The following is a 17865-nucleotide window of genomic DNA, read 5'->3' on the forward strand; positions in this document are numbered from 1 at the left end:
GTTGTTCTCAAGAAGCATAAACACGCACAGCTTCACAAGCACCTCCTGACAACAGCAGTGCAGGCTGAAGTGAGGTGAACACAGTTGGCAGAATTTTATCTAACCAGGCTCAGTGCTTCTGGGTAATGCCTTCCTGCACTTCAGGGCAGGGCTGAACTTCCCCCCCCCCCCACCCCTCCTTGGTAAATCAATTTAGGCAAGAAATTTGGACGCAGATTTGCATTAATCTTCCACCTGATTGTATTTTTGAACCGTTTGCTTTCAGTCTGATCCTCAAACAAGACAGGAAATAAGAAGAGGCTGCAGTTCTGCCACATTCTCCCATTTTATAATGCAATACAGAGGCCTGGAGTGAGTGAGCAAACTCCTGAGCCCTCAGGTTACATTCTTCTGCATCTACCACCTTGCCTTTCATGCAAGCCTTGTTCTTATTTAACGGATCAGAGGCCATCCTCAGGCAGCCCTCCTCTTTGAAGATGAACCCTCAGCTCCGTTAATGGAAAAGCCCTTTCAGTGCAGGCCTTTGCCAAACAGCACAGCAGGTTTAAACAATTATGCAAGACAGTGGATTTGGATTCCAGGCTCCTCTTGCTCAGTCTCCAGCTTTAAAAATAATATTTTTCTTTCTGTGAGGGCACTCCTGAAGTATATGCTCCAAACAGTGACAATCCAAAAGGCATTGTGGAAAAAAAAGTCAAAGCTTGCACAGTGTACCATGCGTGTACCATGTATGAATAGAGAATCTCTCCCAACACTGGAAAATGAAAAAAAATAAAAAAATTCTTTTCGGCATGTGTGAATCAGAGAAAGACATTAGTGAATCCTGACAGCTTCGGACAGAAGGGAACCAAAGCTCCTGGGATACACTACACAAATGAGCAATGGCAAAGGAGGGAGAAGGATCCTATGGTTTCCTTTAAAACGGAGCGATTAGCGGTGTTTTCTTAAACGGCTGGGAAAGTCTGCAGCCTGGAGCCAGCCACATGTTACTTATCAATGTTTCAGATGCAGGGCAAGTAAGAAAGGCCACGTCTGGTTCCTTTTCCAATAGGGAAAAATCTCTTTTGAAGTCTTTTTGAGCAACTGACGGGGAAGAAAGTGTCAGGAAAAGGATATGACAGGTTTTGCACAGGCGGGAGCAAGACAATGTCTGGAGTAAAATCTCCTGTCTAAATTGGGCAAAGAGATAGAAACCTCTCCTTCAGCAACGAGATGCCAGATAAAAACGTCTGAGACTCACTTCTATCACTTTTCCAGTTGCACACAAATTCCTTCCCCAACTTTCTGCCAGCTGTCTTGCAGGGAGTAAGTACCTTGCGTGCAGCCTGAGCAGACAGACGGATGCACGGCCTGCTGAGCCCCAGGGAACTGTTGGCACAGTGAGCGCCCTAGGCACTGTAGAAGACACAGCTTTAAAGGGGGAAGAGAGCATCTAAACCAAAGCTGAATGGACAAGGAATCACTCTGCTCCTTGATAACAAAGGCACTGTTGAACACATCATGGCCAACACCATTGCTTCACTCTGGGACAAGATCTCTTTCCTATATTGCTAGTTCTGGGCAAGCAACTAAGCAGAGAAGTACTGCACTGCCTGCCATGTCAGTGTAATTGCCTTCTGGCAGGCAGGAGCCAGACACCCTCCATTTTTAGGGGTGCTGAAGGCTGCTGTGCCCTTCTTTCACCTTCCCACCATCTGCAGACACCATTGAAACGAAAACACCCATTGTTTTTCTCTTCACAAAGCCAAAACAAATGCTTGATATTAACATTCTCTAAGAGCTGCGTTAAAAGCTTGAGGGACTACTTCTGCATGAACCTTACTCTTGCCTGTATTACTTCTGCATGAACCTTACTCTTGCCTGTATCAGACTGTGGCATTTGCAAGGTGCGTAGAAACTTACATTCCAACTCAACATACAATCAACAGGTATAGATAACTTTGCTGTACTCTACCCGCTCCTATTAAAGCGATCTCTCCTTCATGCATATGATCTTATTTAGGGAGATGGAGTTCAGTGACTAACATCTGCTACAGCTCTGTCCATCCCTCCTACATGCCCCTTCCCTCGCAAAAAATAAAAATAAAAAAAATCCACACCCACAAAAACAACAGCATGGTACACAAAGGAGATAAACCTTTTCCAATTTATCAAAATAAAATGACAAATAAATAAAAATGTCCAAGCTGCAAGCAGTGCTTTGGCTCATCTGGGCTTACCACCAGCTGTGAGCACCACAGCTGCCAGGTGGACATCACCAGCTCAAGCTCCTGTACCTATACCATTTCTTCCCCACAGAATTCTTTTACACAATCTTAGTGACAACAAAATGTGCAGACTGAAACCACAACTACTTTAATAAGGCTACCTTAAAGTGGCAGTCTGCAAGCTCAGTCAACTCCCAGACCCGCAGTTAAAATCATTACACTGAAGGACCAGGAAGAACACAGCCAAGAATTCAGGTAATAAAGTGCTTTAGGTACCTTGATTTTTTCCACAGTTCTCCTCGCTCTATTAACGTAGTTGACCTGTAAAGCAGAAGAAAGAGATTACTGACTTCTGGAAGGCTCTTCCGTATTACTGGAATATGCTATATGCTTAAAACTTAAGACAGCATTCACACATTAGGTTTCTTGAACCCTTTTTCGGAATATTTCATTGAATTACTTTGATACTATACAATGTATTCTTCATATTAAAATAAATCACAGCACAAGGAAGCCTCAAGGAGTGCCTGGGTGGGAATCCAGACACTTTGCCTTGCACACACCAGGTCGCAAACAGAAACAAAATCCAACTGCCCGTTTAATGCTTGCAATAGGGCACAGCCGTTGCAGCTCCTCTCCTCACCTGGCAGAAGCTGAACATCAGAGCAGTCCGACTCCTGCTGCACTGCTGGGCTGACTGACCAGAGTGGGAGCAAAAAAAAATGGGAACAGAGTACCTCTCTTTGAAGACTGACAACTTCATAAGGCAACAACTGCCTTTCACTGACTCCTTCCCACCACACTCTCTCACCTTCAACTTTTAACATGAAAGTAAAATGTGTAAATAAAACAGCAATTGTTCACTTCTATCATCTTTTGTCTTCTCAGTCTTTGAGCATAAATCACCTTCAGTCAAACCCAAGAAAATCCATTTCCATCACCTCACCCATTCCTCTGAGGAAAAGTAATTATTTCCTGGTGGACAGGGGCCAGATTCATGGATCCATGCATTAAAAAATAAATAAATAAATGCATGTGGCATATGTTTTTTAAGACACTGCAAAGTAGACATTTTATGCATTGTGAAAATGCTGAGCTCCATCCACCCATCAGGGACTCATGCTGCTTCTTTCCAAACTGTGGCCTTTTGTATTCACTGGGTTTTAATGCTACTTCAACCACCATGAGCACTCTGTTGTTACTCTTTCATGAACTTATATACACTATCCTCAAGCATACTGCTGTGGTCTTCTCAGCATATACAAATACTTTAAAGGTTCAATGTTTTAATAGACCCTAACCCTGGTTTCCCATTCTTCACCACTAAAACCTTTATTATTCAATGTTGCCTGAGTTGCAGCTGCAAAGAACTGACTTAAAAATCAATGTGCACAAAGTAAATAGAGTTACACAAAACTAACGTGTAACACCATTTTCATAAGATATTCCAAAATAAAAAACAAAAGTTCTCCATGAGAATCCAAATATTATTGCATGTGTGCTCAAATTGTCTATTTTCCCTGAGGTATTGTGTTAAAGTCCTTGCTCAGTTGAAAATTGAATGTTGCAGTAAATACAGCATCATTTTCCAGAAGCATGTACTTCAGGGTGAAGGATGCTTTATATTCAGCATCACCAGTACAGGTGCACAGCCACAGCATGATTCCCCTCTCTTCAGACACAACAAGAACATAACCTCAGGCCAATAGCTCCCTGCAGGGCTGGGGCACGTTCGTATATGGCAGAGCTCAGAAAGCAGTGGTTGGGAGGGAACAGGATGTCCACTGGCACCAACACGCCATGTTGCGTTGGAGCACTCTGCAGCATCAGGAGTTTAAACACTTTAAAAGTGACTGTTTATTCTCAGTGTGAGTATAGTTTATTTTTCACCTACTTCACACTGCCTGTGATAAGGGAACGCTATTTCTATGCAAGTCCTTGATCAGTTATTTTAAGCATTGCCAAGAGTAGGCTTTGCAGGTTGGCAGTTACTGTTTCTAGAGGGCTCTGGGTGACCACTCTTCAATATAAAAATTTAACACTCTCCCCAGTGCTGTAGAACTCAGGGCCCAATAACAAAAAAAACACTAAACAATGAAGAAGTTACCTCAACATTTGGTGCCATGTCCTAATTCAGCTTAACTGATCTGAGATCTCTCCTTCTACCCTCCAGCAGGGTGAGAAAACTTGATTTCAACGAGCTTAGTACTGCACATAGCCTTCATTCACTATTCAGTAATATTAATTACATGCCTCTATGGCCTAAATGAAACCATATATCTAATAACCAAGGATAAAGGACGTTATCAAGAATGTGAAAAAGATCTGAAAAGGACTAATAGTCACGTAGTAAATATCCAGCTCAAAACTAGCTCTCAGCTCAGGGAAAATAATGTAAAGACATTCTTGGACGAATAAACTAGGAAGAGAAATTGACTTTAACTCAAGATGTGGCAGCAATAAGACAAATATTGAATCTGAGCAGCTTTGAAAAATTGGAATATGTATGAATTAATGCATATGTCAGAAATGAAGCATATTACAGAAATCCTGACAAGATACAGAAAGTACAACTACAACTTAAATGTTATAAGCCTTCAGCCTGCAGGACAAAGGGATTTGTTTGTCAGATACCATTTCACTTCTTGAAAATTAAGTGAAAGCCACTTGGTTATTTGAGAGTTTTCCTCAGTCACTCAGAAGTATTGTTTTAGAGCTGCCTCCAGAAACCATGAGTAATCACTATGATGGATAGTAAAGGAACTGATGGGATATCCCATAGAAACACCCTCTGGAACAAAAATGATCTTCAGCTGCTCATAATGACCGATCTGCGTATGTTAAGAAAACACACTTCTGGTTTGAATCCAAACCTTAAGTATAAAAAGCAAAGTCCTGGTAAATATTTAAGGGTATTCTGAGTTCTGAACTGGAGAGCCCCCCCCCCTTTTTTTTTTTTGTTGTTGTTGTTAAATCACAAACAAAACCATCAAGAGATTGTGCAATTCCAGAAAAGCCCTTAAGGAAACAATTGTGAATTTTTCATAACATTGTATTTCCTTATACCACTGACCACAGGAATGCAAACAGTTCCACCAAACAGATTTTTTTCATTGGAAACAAGTGACAATCTAACTGTGTTTCCATCTTTTCCACTCTGAGCTCTCAGCATACAAAATAGATGATATAATAGGATACAGAAATGTCATACAGTCACCATCAGGGCCACGAGATTTCTTCACTAAAACACAGCACCAGAGAGGCTTTATAAGAATACACTTCTGAAGGGTTAGAGAAAATTATTGAGCGTGTTTGTCTAATCAATTATTATTTTTACTGCAATTTCTACTCCTTTGTTGGATTTTCCCAGAGTACTATTAACACCTCTATTAGCCAGAAACACCAAAGCTCAACCAAAACTCAGTATAATTAGTTAAAAGACTAAATCCCACAGCTTTCCCTGGCAATGCCAGTGAGGAGCACTGCCATGAAAATACCTTGAACACTGGAGGAAAAAAGCCCTACTACTAATCATATAACCCTTGCACCCCATAAAACACCCCCTGTTAGTCTAATTAATAGATTTCCTCTCCAGCTTCATAGTTTGCAGTTATTTTGGCAGTGCCTATCAACTTTCTCAATTGTCCCTGAAGGAAGCTCCAATAAAAAACATCTAGGAATGGGCAATGGCCCTCCTAGTACTGGAAACCCACCAGCATTCAGACTCTGGCATGAGGAGAATATGCACCAGAGACACCCCAAGGGAATGGCAAGACAGGACTCACAGAGGGACTGAATTTTCTTGACAGCTAATTAGCAAGTCACTCTATCATGGAAAAAGCAATTTACACCCTGTGCTGAGCTTCATGCAGTGAAGAAATCAAAAAAGAAATGAACATAACGAATGGTAAAGCCATACAGCATCATCAGGATTCAGGAAGGTACCAGGAATACAAGGAGGTGTACGTCATCAACACACTGATGAATTTCTGTCATCACAAATTTGCAACTCAATTAACTCGAGATTTTAATCAGGGCTACAATTGAACTTGATTCTTTCCACTGCAGCTGAAGGAAAGCAAGTGGAACAAATCATAAATACAGAACAAAACCAAAACGTGCTTCGAAGAGACCGCATTAATATCAGAAGGAAAAAATGCACAACAAAACAAAACAAACAAAACCCATGAAAGTCAGAAAACTTTACACGTTTAGCGTGTCAGACAAAGTCAAGAACTTGGGATGGTAAGAAGACAGAGAAATGACTTGACTACAGAGACGCTAGAAGAATTTCCTTGTGTGGGAGGCTGTTGACAATCTATGGCAGAGGGATTAATGCACCGGTAGTCAAGGAAACCACTCTTTGAATTGCAAGATTGGAAATTTTGGGATGTTCCATTTTGGAGTGAACAGAACATGGAAAAAATGCTCCATGCTCCTCAGAAAGGAGGCTGGGATATGGTTCTGACCTCCCACGCAGCCTACAGGGCCAGGGAAGACATCTCCATGTGACAACACCAAACGTGGCCTTCTGTAGGAATTACAGCTGGGGAAAGGGAGTGCTTCTTTTATGGAATCACCTTTGGTCTTCAGGGAAGGAATAAAAACACTAAATCCAGTCCTCTGCCAGGAGCGTAAGAGGTGAACATACTGGGATTACATAAAGCCCTCATGGCCAGCAGGCTGCTCTCAGCTTCCGCCAGGCATTTCACTGCTCACACGATCCAAATACTCTACAGAAATGAACTTCAAAGATATTACTGAGACTAAGTGTGTGCTACCCTAAGCTACCAAAAAGGCCCCTGCTCTTGGATAATTCATCTTTTCTAAAGTTACAAACAAATCCTTTTTAGATGTTGCTGAAGATCAAAACATAAAGAATACAAAGAAGCAGCTTGGCATAATGACAAAATAGTGTAGCAAAAAAATATTTTTCTAGTTATTGCTAGATAGCAAAATAAAAGAATAGTTGATATGCCAAAGTCTGTGCTGAGATTTATAAGAGGACTCAAAAGCTATTCTTTTTTTAGTTTAATTACCGTCAGCATCCTAGAGGAAAACAAACACTAAAAGCTTTTCAATTTAACCTTACCAATGATGCTATACAGAGAAATACCCTGTGCTTTGACTACCCAAACTATGCAGTTTGTAAGGCAGGGCAGTATTTAGGATATGCAATATATTTCCACAATTGGAACAGAGCATTATCAATTTATGCCAGAAACGATTTGCTGGTTTTGATTAAAATGCACAGTTTGCTGTTTGGTTTGGGCTTTTTTCTACCATTGCTGCACATAAATGCATGTTTGGAAAAACAAGAAGCTATAGAGCAGAGCCTATGTAACATTGCTGCTCAGGCTGAAATTTCACTGCCATCAGTTGCAGCTTTGGTATTAATGAGGAAGCAGGGCTTGATTTTAGATAAATGCAACAAATCAAAGCTATTCAAGAATTTTTAAAAGGCTCTAATTATGAATACTGGCTGAACTAAATACATATGAAAATAAGATGCTAATTCAGATTTACCTTATTGTTTATAGCTTACTTGTTACTTCATTACCCTTGGTCATCTGGCTCAATGCTCAACAATTCAGTGATGTGGAGAATACAGCATCAGTCTGGAATACATTTCAATTATCAGCAGTTCTTAAGCAAGTACATAAAAATCTTTTCAGATAGGATATTTTAAGAGCAGCATTATTACTTAAATTAAATTTATTTCACATAAAAGCAATCCAAGTAGTTGAAAATTGAAGTTTCAGAAGTTATCTGAATGGGCTTAGGAGTCTGGACATCAGGCAAAGCTCTGCAGCCCTACCCGGACTTGGGAAAAATCACTTGAGTATTGCATTTCTCTGCCTCTTGATTCCCTTGAAACGAGGAGAACTTGTGACTAAGACTGGAGTTTGTCAAGTTGTTCTCATTCATATTCATAAGTATACTGCATCTCTTTTGGTGATGGGCATTTCAAGACAGACAAGTGCTAAGTCCAGCTTTGAAAAGTTTGTCAAGGAGACGTGGACTGGACTGTGTTCTGTCATCCTTAATCATGAAAAAATAAAAAGCAAGCATCAAGGCTACACGCAATACAAAGTAGGTTTCCAGTTATGCCCAAGGTTTGTGTAATCATCACCAAAAAGCCACTTGGCATTTTCCAACTGCTATCTAATGCTTTTGCCTACCTACCTTGCATGCTAACGTGAATTTTCCCTGCTTTCTTTGCCGCAAGCTATGCATACTGTGGTATTCAGATTCTTCAGATTTTTAAATCTCTATTGGAAAAATAATTCTCTCTACCTTAGACTCTTTTTTACAAAAGAAACAGTAATGTGAAATCCTGGCATGACTCCTCATCTTCTGCTGTTACAGGTTTCCTGCTTTCTTCTTGCCCTTGAGACTGAGCCTCATCTTCTACCAGTCTTTTGTTGACAACTCCAACTCATTACCTTTTGCTAAAATTTCATTACCACCATAAGATTTCATCTACTAATACGCTGTGCTCCACATTTTAAAAATCATTCTTGGCTTCTCACCAGAAGCCAACCACTCCCACTGAGTGGTTTCCAAGACCCTACTCTCAGCAATACACAGGCATTCAAAAATGTAAGAGTGCTAGAGGCATTGAGAAATCCTGCCCTCCACCCTTCACAGCTCCTTTGCTGCTTTGAACGCAGTCCCCTGCACTCACAACTTCATCAGCCCTCTCCTGTCATTGCCATGCATGCTCTTGGTATGAGAATTGCCTATGAACGTTACTTTGATTATGATCTGATAGGCCTGGGAATTGTAAATATACTGTTTCCTAGAGTAAACTAAAAGGTATCAGTAAGATTCAGCACGTTATCACTCTAGGTTTCCTGTCATTGTTTTTGCAAACTTAGTCATTCTACTTCAAGAAATGCCCACTCAGAATGTTCTTACCTAGAAGCCATCCTTGCTAGCTAGATACTTGGACCACCTAGGCAGCCACTGATTCCTCTCTAATCTCACCTTTTTCCTTCCACACTACGTCTGTCTTTATTTCTAAATCATCACATCTACAGCAACTCCACACCTGCTCCAGCATGCACATTTCTCCTCTAGCTCTGATGTGGAAGTTGACTCTCATTGTACTTAGGCAACATTATTACTGAGCAATTCCAGCAAGGTTACTGTGATTTCACATCTTCAGAGGCTGTCAAAACTTGCCTCCTACCACACCCCAAACAAAAAGAGAGAAGTGGAAGGAAAAAGGAAGCCCTGCAGCTAAAGGCTGGAAGGAGTTCTTTTCCTACACTCCAAGTAGTGTGCAGCACAGCCTGCGTGCCTGGTGACCGACAATCGGAACAAATCTCACAATATAAACTTACAATGTTTGGTGCTACATACTTCCAGTAATAATTTCTGGATAAAGTCATAGCTAGATTCATAACAACAGTGCTGTTACAAAGATAATAACTATCAGATCTTCGTCCTCAGCTGTGAAGTACAGAACCCCATATTTTGTTTAAACAAGCTGTACTTGGAAGGTGAAGTTATTTGTTCATAACTGACCACCTCCATCGCTAAAAACACAAAACCATACCAAGTTCTATCAATTTTCTTTATTCTTACTTATCAACAGAAACTTTTCCTCTTTATACACTCATTCAATCACTATTATGAAAAGCTCAGTCCAGCCCCAAACCTTGGGAAGAATAGAAATCAACTGTACTTCACTTTGAAAAGAAAAGAAATGGAAGATAAATAAATAAAGAAGAAGAAACCTTCTTTATCTGCGTTTTCATCTCTCACTTATTCACCTCTGACTTCCACAGAGCTTAATTCATCCAACCTCCACCCTAACCCCTGGGAGCATCGTGTACTTTCCAGCCATCTGGACTGTATTTACTTTACTAAGAAGTTAAATTTGCTCATGAACAAAGACAACTCCTTACTATCTTCCTGTCATGTCTGCATGGTTATTTTCTAAATTCTTATTTTCTCAGAAAGTTATTATGCCCTCTGGGGAGCTCTCACAATCTTTCTTGTGAGCTCTACCAGGGTCACACAAGTTCTTCATTCACCATTTCCCATTGCTGCTGTTTTTGTGAGAGGAGAAATTTGCTTCTTTTCCCTTTGGCGTTCACCCCCAATTCACAGCAGCCCATACGAACAGCACTAAATCTCCCATGTAACAGAGCAGAACTGTGACACTTGTACCAAAGCATTTATTTAGTGAAAGTGACAGTTTCACAAATGAAACCAGCCACTGCCAAAATAAGATCAGAAACGAGTTTTAAAAGGAACATGGAACAACACGTGTGTTTATAATCCTACTTATTGTGAGGGCCCCCTCTGTAACTGTTCTTTCTGCAGAGCACAGCTCCTGTGCCTGCTGTCACGCTTTTGTCCCAACCACCAGGCAGCCAGGGACACCAACATCTGATGGACACTGACTTTTATCTGGTGCTGTGCTGCTGTATAATTCTTGTTTTATAAGCCTATTTTTCAAAGGACATTACCTTTTTCTACCAAAAGTAGCCCACTGTCAGTAAAATCTATCCTGCCACTTTCCTCTACCCCTCCTGACACGGACCAGAAATCTGCAGGAGGTTTCAATGAAAGCCAGATTGGTGCCTTTGTTACAGACAAAATTCCTGAATGCCATCAGCAACATGTGATGGGCAGATAGATTTTAATTGGGAACTGAAGGTTCTCGATGCTTTGTGATGCCTTACCCAAACATCTGATTCATCTGAAAATTTAATGCACTGAGCTAATTTAATAGCTGTGACAAGGGAAAAGCGCTCATGTAGAACTCTACCATAACATACATGAGGGAATACATACTTAAAAGGAAACAGCTTCTCCAGAGATGACTACATAAAGAGAACAATTTGCTGTTGTTTATTTTCTAATTGAACCTCCAAACATAATTCAAAGAAGTGAGCCTTCCGAGGCATAATGATTGTTAATGACCAGGTCAAGTATTTCCTCATCTCTTCAATGGCTCTTCTGGAATACCAGGGAGTAGGTGTTCAATTGCAAACATGCAGGAGGCTGCACACCACAATAAATTCATTAGAGTAGGAAATGCACAGCCTCAAGATAACAATGAATGAAAAATGTAACTCAGCACGTCCATGTCAAACATAACTACTGAAACAATTCACCAAAATACCACTATAAATAAAATAAGGCAAAGGAGAAAGTAATTTTGCATCCCACAAATGCTTGAACCAGAATTAAAGGAACAGAGCAGAGGAAGAAACCCTGTCTATGGAGATAGGCCTTAATGCCCCATTAAAGAAATACCTAAATATTCTGCCTCCTTTCCGTTGCTCTTTCCAATTTCTCAACTGATTCGACTTTATCCCTTCCTAGTTTTTCCTTCCCCATCTCCAAAACCCACAAAGGATCATCAGCATGAATAAACATGTTTTGTCATTAAAATCATCTGAAAGACAGCGAAGATGCAACTCAGCTCTACTTTTGGGAAGCACTGTCATATTATTTATCAGAAACAAAACCCCAGGAGATCTGTTACCAGTTGAGCAATATTTCCACTAACAAGGACTTTCTCTCCCCCTTGTTTGTTTTCAAGCTGTTTAAATTTTCTCTAGAATATGTAGTATTTTTTTTCCTTTTGAAGTGAAGACACAGGCTTTCATCCATTAAATGAGTGAATTGCCTTTTCTTGAGAAATGAGCTGGACATTCCATGCAACCTATTAAAAATGCTTTATTGCAAGCAATGACAACTTCTCACAGCTTTATCAAATGAAAGGCAATCACAGCATAGCTCACTCTGTTCTTTAAAGGATCTGAGTTGGAAAATGATCAGTAAGAGAGGATTCAGTGCCGTGTCTGCAAGGAAACAGGGGTTAATATAATTGCACTCTGTGCATCACCTTGCTTATATGCGTTTCTAACAGAAAGGATGCAAAACACTTTACTACCAGTCTGCAGCTACGGCATGAAATTAGCTTCTATGGAAATCTGATAGAATCTGAGGGAATTTTGCTTTTGAGCCACACTGGCTGCCGAAACCACATGAAGCAAAATCCCTCCAAAGTGATGAAGGTATTGAATGCTGAGCATCCCGCAGAAGCAGACTGGCAGCAGACAAGGTGTTGGACCATCAGTGTCGTGGGCACACCCATGCGATCAAGGCAAGGCAAAAAGAATGGGGAGCCTGTCCATAGGCCCAGCCTCACAGTTCCACTTTCACAGAGGGACAGCACATTTTTCACGAGCGAGGCAGAAAATATTTCTTCTGAAGAACTCAAGGGGGCAGGGGGAGGGTTCTGGCCAGCAGGAGGGGTTCCAGCAGCCCAGGGATTTACAGCTCCTGAAATCCTGGCTATGTTATCATAGGCCAGGATATTTTCTTACTCAATCCCAATGCAGACTGTATTTCATTGCCTATCTTTATCTGAAAGTCAGTGGAACGTGTTTGAGGCACAAAATCCTCAAAATAAATCCTTTCAAGCAACCTTTCAAATTAATTACGCAAATGCTGTATTAAAGTGCACAGATCACTATTACTTCAAATAAACCCCAAAACAGATACTCTGAAAGGGAAGGAAAGTAAATGCTTAATTACATACAATGAATAATTCAAAGAATGACCTGTCACATGCATCATTCTGAATCTTAAGTAGAATGATGGTTTTAGCTGTAAACACAATGTGAGAAGGTCAAATAACTTTGAACCTGTCACTGGAAAGAACATTTCTTTAAGGACATCTCTGTACTCAGTAGTAGATTACTATATAGAGAGATACACAGGCATACATATTTAGCATTTTTCCCTGCTAAGTTTCGAAGTCTTTCCTTTAAACGTACCCTACTCGATGTTCCAGTAGGTGTGAATGATTAAATTTCCTCAAGCAGAATAACAGTGTCATTCATTGCCTTGATAAAAAATACTAGAAGCTTGAACTGTTGTTCAAGAAAACAGCAAATGTTTTCCATATTGAACACATCCATAAAGGAAGACCACACAAAAATTCCCCTGATGAGGAGCACTTGTTGCTTTGGAGTATGGAAGGAACACTCACAATGAGCAGCTAACTTCCTCACTTTTGCCTTGTGGAGGAGACCTAGCATCCAATGCAGGCATGTTTAGCAGGAAGGATTTTCTTTGTTTCATATCATGCCTTACACAACAACTACTTTACAGGCAGCTACTGAGAGATGAAAGGAAGGGGAGATACCAGCAGATCAGAGCACCCAGGATGGCAAATGCAAAGAGGCAGAAGGAACGACAGCTGCCCTCAGTACCTGGCACTGAAAAATCCCACTATTACCTATGGTACAAAACAAATTTCTGCGCACATCAAAACATGTTTCAAGACAGTGTTATTATGCTTTTTAATAAGACCAATCTACAACTGAAGAAATTCCAGGTACTGGCTGGGAAAGAACACAAAGAACTTCAGTGTCTATAAGATGCCAGTAGTTAATCGCAACTATAATAGTAACAAGATTGTCTATCTGCTGTCTGGAACAGAAGTCTTTTTTCCTGTCCATTCTCAAGGTTCAGTTTCTATGAACTGCCACATGTAAGAAGTACAAAAGATAACTAAATTTCACATTGAAATTATGCTAAATTTAAGTTTTGAGGAAATGCTAATAAATATAATACAGGAAAGTAAATGCACAATTTAAGTGATAGATAATTGTAATAGATCTAGGGTCAGTCAATGAAAATACTGCTATACAGTTTTGTCTGGTTGATATCACCAAGCTGAGAAAAAAGACAGATCCTGTCAAATGCTGCTGCAAAAGCAATTATAAAGTCTAGCTGATGCAATTCTTGTTTGTCATTCACCATAGAGATTCCAGTTTTCCAAAAGAGAAGGAAAAAAAAAAACAAAAACAGAACCTCTGAAACTGCATAAGAGGTACAATCAATTTATAGAAAAAGTAAACAAGATTAATACCCAAATTTACTTACATTCAGAAGACAAATCCCTATTTTGATGAATGCCTGGACAGCACGAAGCTTCAGAAAATTACTCAACTAGTTCAATTTATTTTGCCACCAAAAGCTAAAGGAAATTCTTATGTTTTGACTCAGGAAGAGACTGCATTTCACAATACACACATTATTGTCCAAATCCCTTAATCCCAACTCCAAATTGGTTGGAACACTGCAGTATAAATTTTCAAGAATATTACACATATGTTAAGTTATTAGGGTAAAAGAACGTGATCAGTTAACCTTTCCTTCCCCATCAGAAATAAAGGTTTTTTTTTTTGTTTTGTTTTTTTTTCTCATTCAGTTATGAGACAGAACATTATTTGCAGCTTATTTAAGCTGACTCACTTCCCCAGGCTCCTCCAGAATAATTTTCACAAAGCCCATTTGGGAAGGAATTATTTTTCCTCCTTCAAAACTGTAAGTCAAAATGGCATTCAAGTGTAGAGTAAGAATAATATAAATACACATTATTGCTGCTTGAAAAGGATGCTATTTAATTTTATACATTCTTCCCTGAAGAAAGGTGGTATTTGCTTTCAAGATCCCCTCCCACCTCCAAAATCTAGTTAAGTCATACAGTCCTCCCCAACTCTCAGAGGTCATCTTCTAAAAGGATCCTGAACTTCACCTACCAGAATTTATTGTACACACTTCGATCCCTTCAACAGAAATTATTGAAGAAGGAAAACACGCACTGATCCAACAGAGCATGACATGAAGCGGTGATGTAAAGCTGCACAAGATGTATGTCAGAGGTCAACATGACTGATCGAGTTTGGGTCTAAAATAAAATAGCTCTTCAGAAGCATAACATTTCCTGACTATCTGCATCTCAGTGAATTTACACAAGTCCTTTACTTATCTTTGCAAATCGCTCGCTTCCACTCCTGAAACTGATGTACCACAGAAACAAAACAGTTGTTACTATTAATATGGCAGTGTTTTAAAAACTTGTACATCAAATTCAGTTACTTGAAGGAGCAACAGTACAGTAGAATTAATTTACTATTCTGACTTGACTCTGACTGCTGAATATTTTTTTTACTGATTCTGGTCTAATCCTAAGGTTTTATCTACATTTTTCTTTCTTCAATTAATAGCAGTATTTGCCTATTCAGATTGGGCTGGGAAATGCAAACAGAGGCTTGTTACCTAGTTAAACAGAAAACCCATCCACTGTAACATTGCATTAAGTCAACATGCGACTTAACACACCCTCTAGATCCTTCCCTTATAGTCTTCCTGGACATCCACTCTTTCCACAGCTTTCGTCTTTCCATTTTTCCTATTTCTATTCTAAAGAATGCACAGGATTGGATCATTTTACAGAAACAATCAGAACTGTTGACAAAGTTATGAATTGCATGCTGTAATATCATAGCATCTTTGAGTTAGCTCTTTGTTAAGCATCAACCTATAGGCTTCCCAAAGTGTTGTCATGTGCTTAAGTTTCCTATTATAACATTCCCCCTCCAACTTTTTTTTTTAAATAAGATTATTCTCATTCTTAGATACAGGAAGGCATTATGTTTATGCTAAATGAAAACATACATATTTCCATGATGGCAATTCAATGACTGTTGGGTGGTCTCAATCTCAATTGAGTATCTGACCAACAAGAGTTTCCCTTGGAGGAATTACCAAAGCCAGCATCAGTAAAGCACAGCCTCAGAGATCAAGGACTGGAAAGGTATAAACAGCCAACTGACATAATTACAGCTCAAGATTAAAAGATTTTCGTTTTTATTTATTTATTTATTCTTAAGTTTAACATACCCGCAAGAACCTCTCAAACATCTGTTTCCACTAAGTATTTAAATCAATGTTTTCCCTGAATTATATCAGAACTTGGCTTGCATTGCACATTTCTTGGGATGAGGTCAGTAATGTGCATTAATGCAAGGCTTTGGTTACAGTAACAAGTGGATGAAGAAGGGAATCCATAATCCATCTCATCCTCCAGCAGGAATCAGAACATTGTCTGAAACTGCATGTGATCAATCTCTCCAAAGTACTCCTAAAGCATTTTAATTTTCCTCTTAAATTTGATGAGTGTAAGAAAATTTTACTTCAGTACTTTGACAACAATACATTAATGGGTGTTCTGTATAGGACACCTTTGTGGGTCACCCAACTGTACTCTTCCCCAGCCGAACAAAAAAGGTGTCCCTTGTGATTTGAGTTCCATTGTCCATACTAACCCTAACATCCTACCGCCTATCTTCCATGGATTAAAATTATATTGGAGGAGAAATCAAACTCAAGTCCATCAGCACAAATTTTCAATTGCTTTTTCAACACCATCTGCTCTTATCGCAGGAAAATTCACTCCCTTTTAAACTCAAGTTTTTAGTTACTAAATATTTTGAAGAACTCTCTTCTGAGAAGATAACTGTCCCTCAGTAACCACGGGCACTTTCAGAAAACTCAAATGCTCCTCCAGCTCTCCCACTTGCTTCCCGTAAAAAAAGCAGTATTGTAGACTTCTCCAGATGATAAGCCTGAAAAGTGTTGAGAACAGTTTCTGTGTATTTTGATGCTCTATGAATCACCAAGAATAGAACACGAAGCCAAAAAACTGTGAAGCACGCACATGTACAAACAACAACTGAGACCTGGGAAGACCTATTTTAGACCAACCAGAACGTATCCTTGACATATCAGGAAGAGACCAGCAGGAACTCACACATTATGCCACTTCCATGAGAGACTATTTACATTTGTTTGGACCCACAAATCAATATGAACATCAGGAATTAATAAAGCCAGCAGTACAGAGCAGCTCTCCAGAGACCAGCCACATCTGTTCAGCAGTGCCACGCTGCCAGCTGGAGAGAGTCCCAAAAGTTTTTACAGGGTCATCATGCACAGCAAAAGCTTGTGCTTGGCTAAAACCTTCCAGCCTAGCAACTAAAAAAATAAAAAAAAAAGTAATATGTATTTTGTTAATCACATTAAGTAAATTAAGTCATATTTAGCTCTGTTAATTAGGATTGTTTATTTTAATGGCTCTAATAACCACAATATTTACATTCCTATTCTGTTCTGGTATTGCAATCATCCATACCCAGCTAAAAACTCCTTCATCCACGCGTTGTTGAGATATGCTGTAGCATACTACAGTGAGAGAAATCCCACACCATATCTTCCTCCTGCTTTGGGGGTGCTTGCAGCTCATTGTCATTTTTGTTACTGAATTTCCAGTTATTTTCTTTCTGCTGCTCTCTAAACCAAGCCTAAATGGGCTCTTCACAAGTCCCACAGAGATATGGTGTTTCTCTGAAGAAGCCATTTACTGATTATCATTAAAGACCAACCTGCTGAATTAGTTTGAGCAACTCATGCCAACAATTGCTGTGCAGTCTATTCTATTAAAGCATTATCTCTGCCTTCAAACTCAACTCTTAGCTTCAATCTGCATTGAGGGTTGCTACTTATCCACAAAGGCACAGCCTTCAAGATTTTGTCGTTGCATAGACTCCACGCAATGTTTCAGAGACACATCATCAGTACTGCAGCACCACTACAGCACCTAAGGGATGTCCTGCGAAGGCTTCTGAAATTATAAAGCTCACATTCAATTATCAATTCAGCTCCTAAATTTATGTTCCTTTAAGCAGAGCTTGTTATCCACATTACACCAAACCATTCATCTGGGAATGCAGATGTCATCTGCCCACCTCTGTAGTGTGTTGTGAAGTTTTTATGA

The 17865-nt window shown here is 39.7% G+C and overlaps 1 protein-coding gene across 3 annotated transcripts in view; it reads right to left on the reverse strand.

Moving 5' to 3' along the window:
- The window catches only part of ADD3 (adducin 3), an 87818-nt gene that overhangs the window by 55100 nt on the left and 14853 nt on the right, over positions 1-17865 (reverse strand). For 2 of the 3 annotated variants that reach the window (XM_065746747.1, XM_065746750.1), the window contains exon 2: positions 2484-2528. The exons of the other annotated variant lie outside the window; for it this stretch is intronic. The gene's annotated coding sequence lies outside the window, so the exon portion shown is untranslated. The remainder of the gene's footprint in view (positions 1-2483; positions 2529-17865) is intronic. 3 annotated transcript variants of the gene reach the window in all.

This window comes from Cyrtonyx montezumae, unplaced genomic scaffold (assembly GCF_038088225.1).
Source record: "Cyrtonyx montezumae isolate F1298 unplaced genomic scaffold, pur_monq_1.0 scaffold_4, whole genome shotgun sequence".
Classification (NCBI taxonomy): Eukaryota; Metazoa; Chordata; class Aves; order Galliformes; family Odontophoridae; genus Cyrtonyx; species Cyrtonyx montezumae.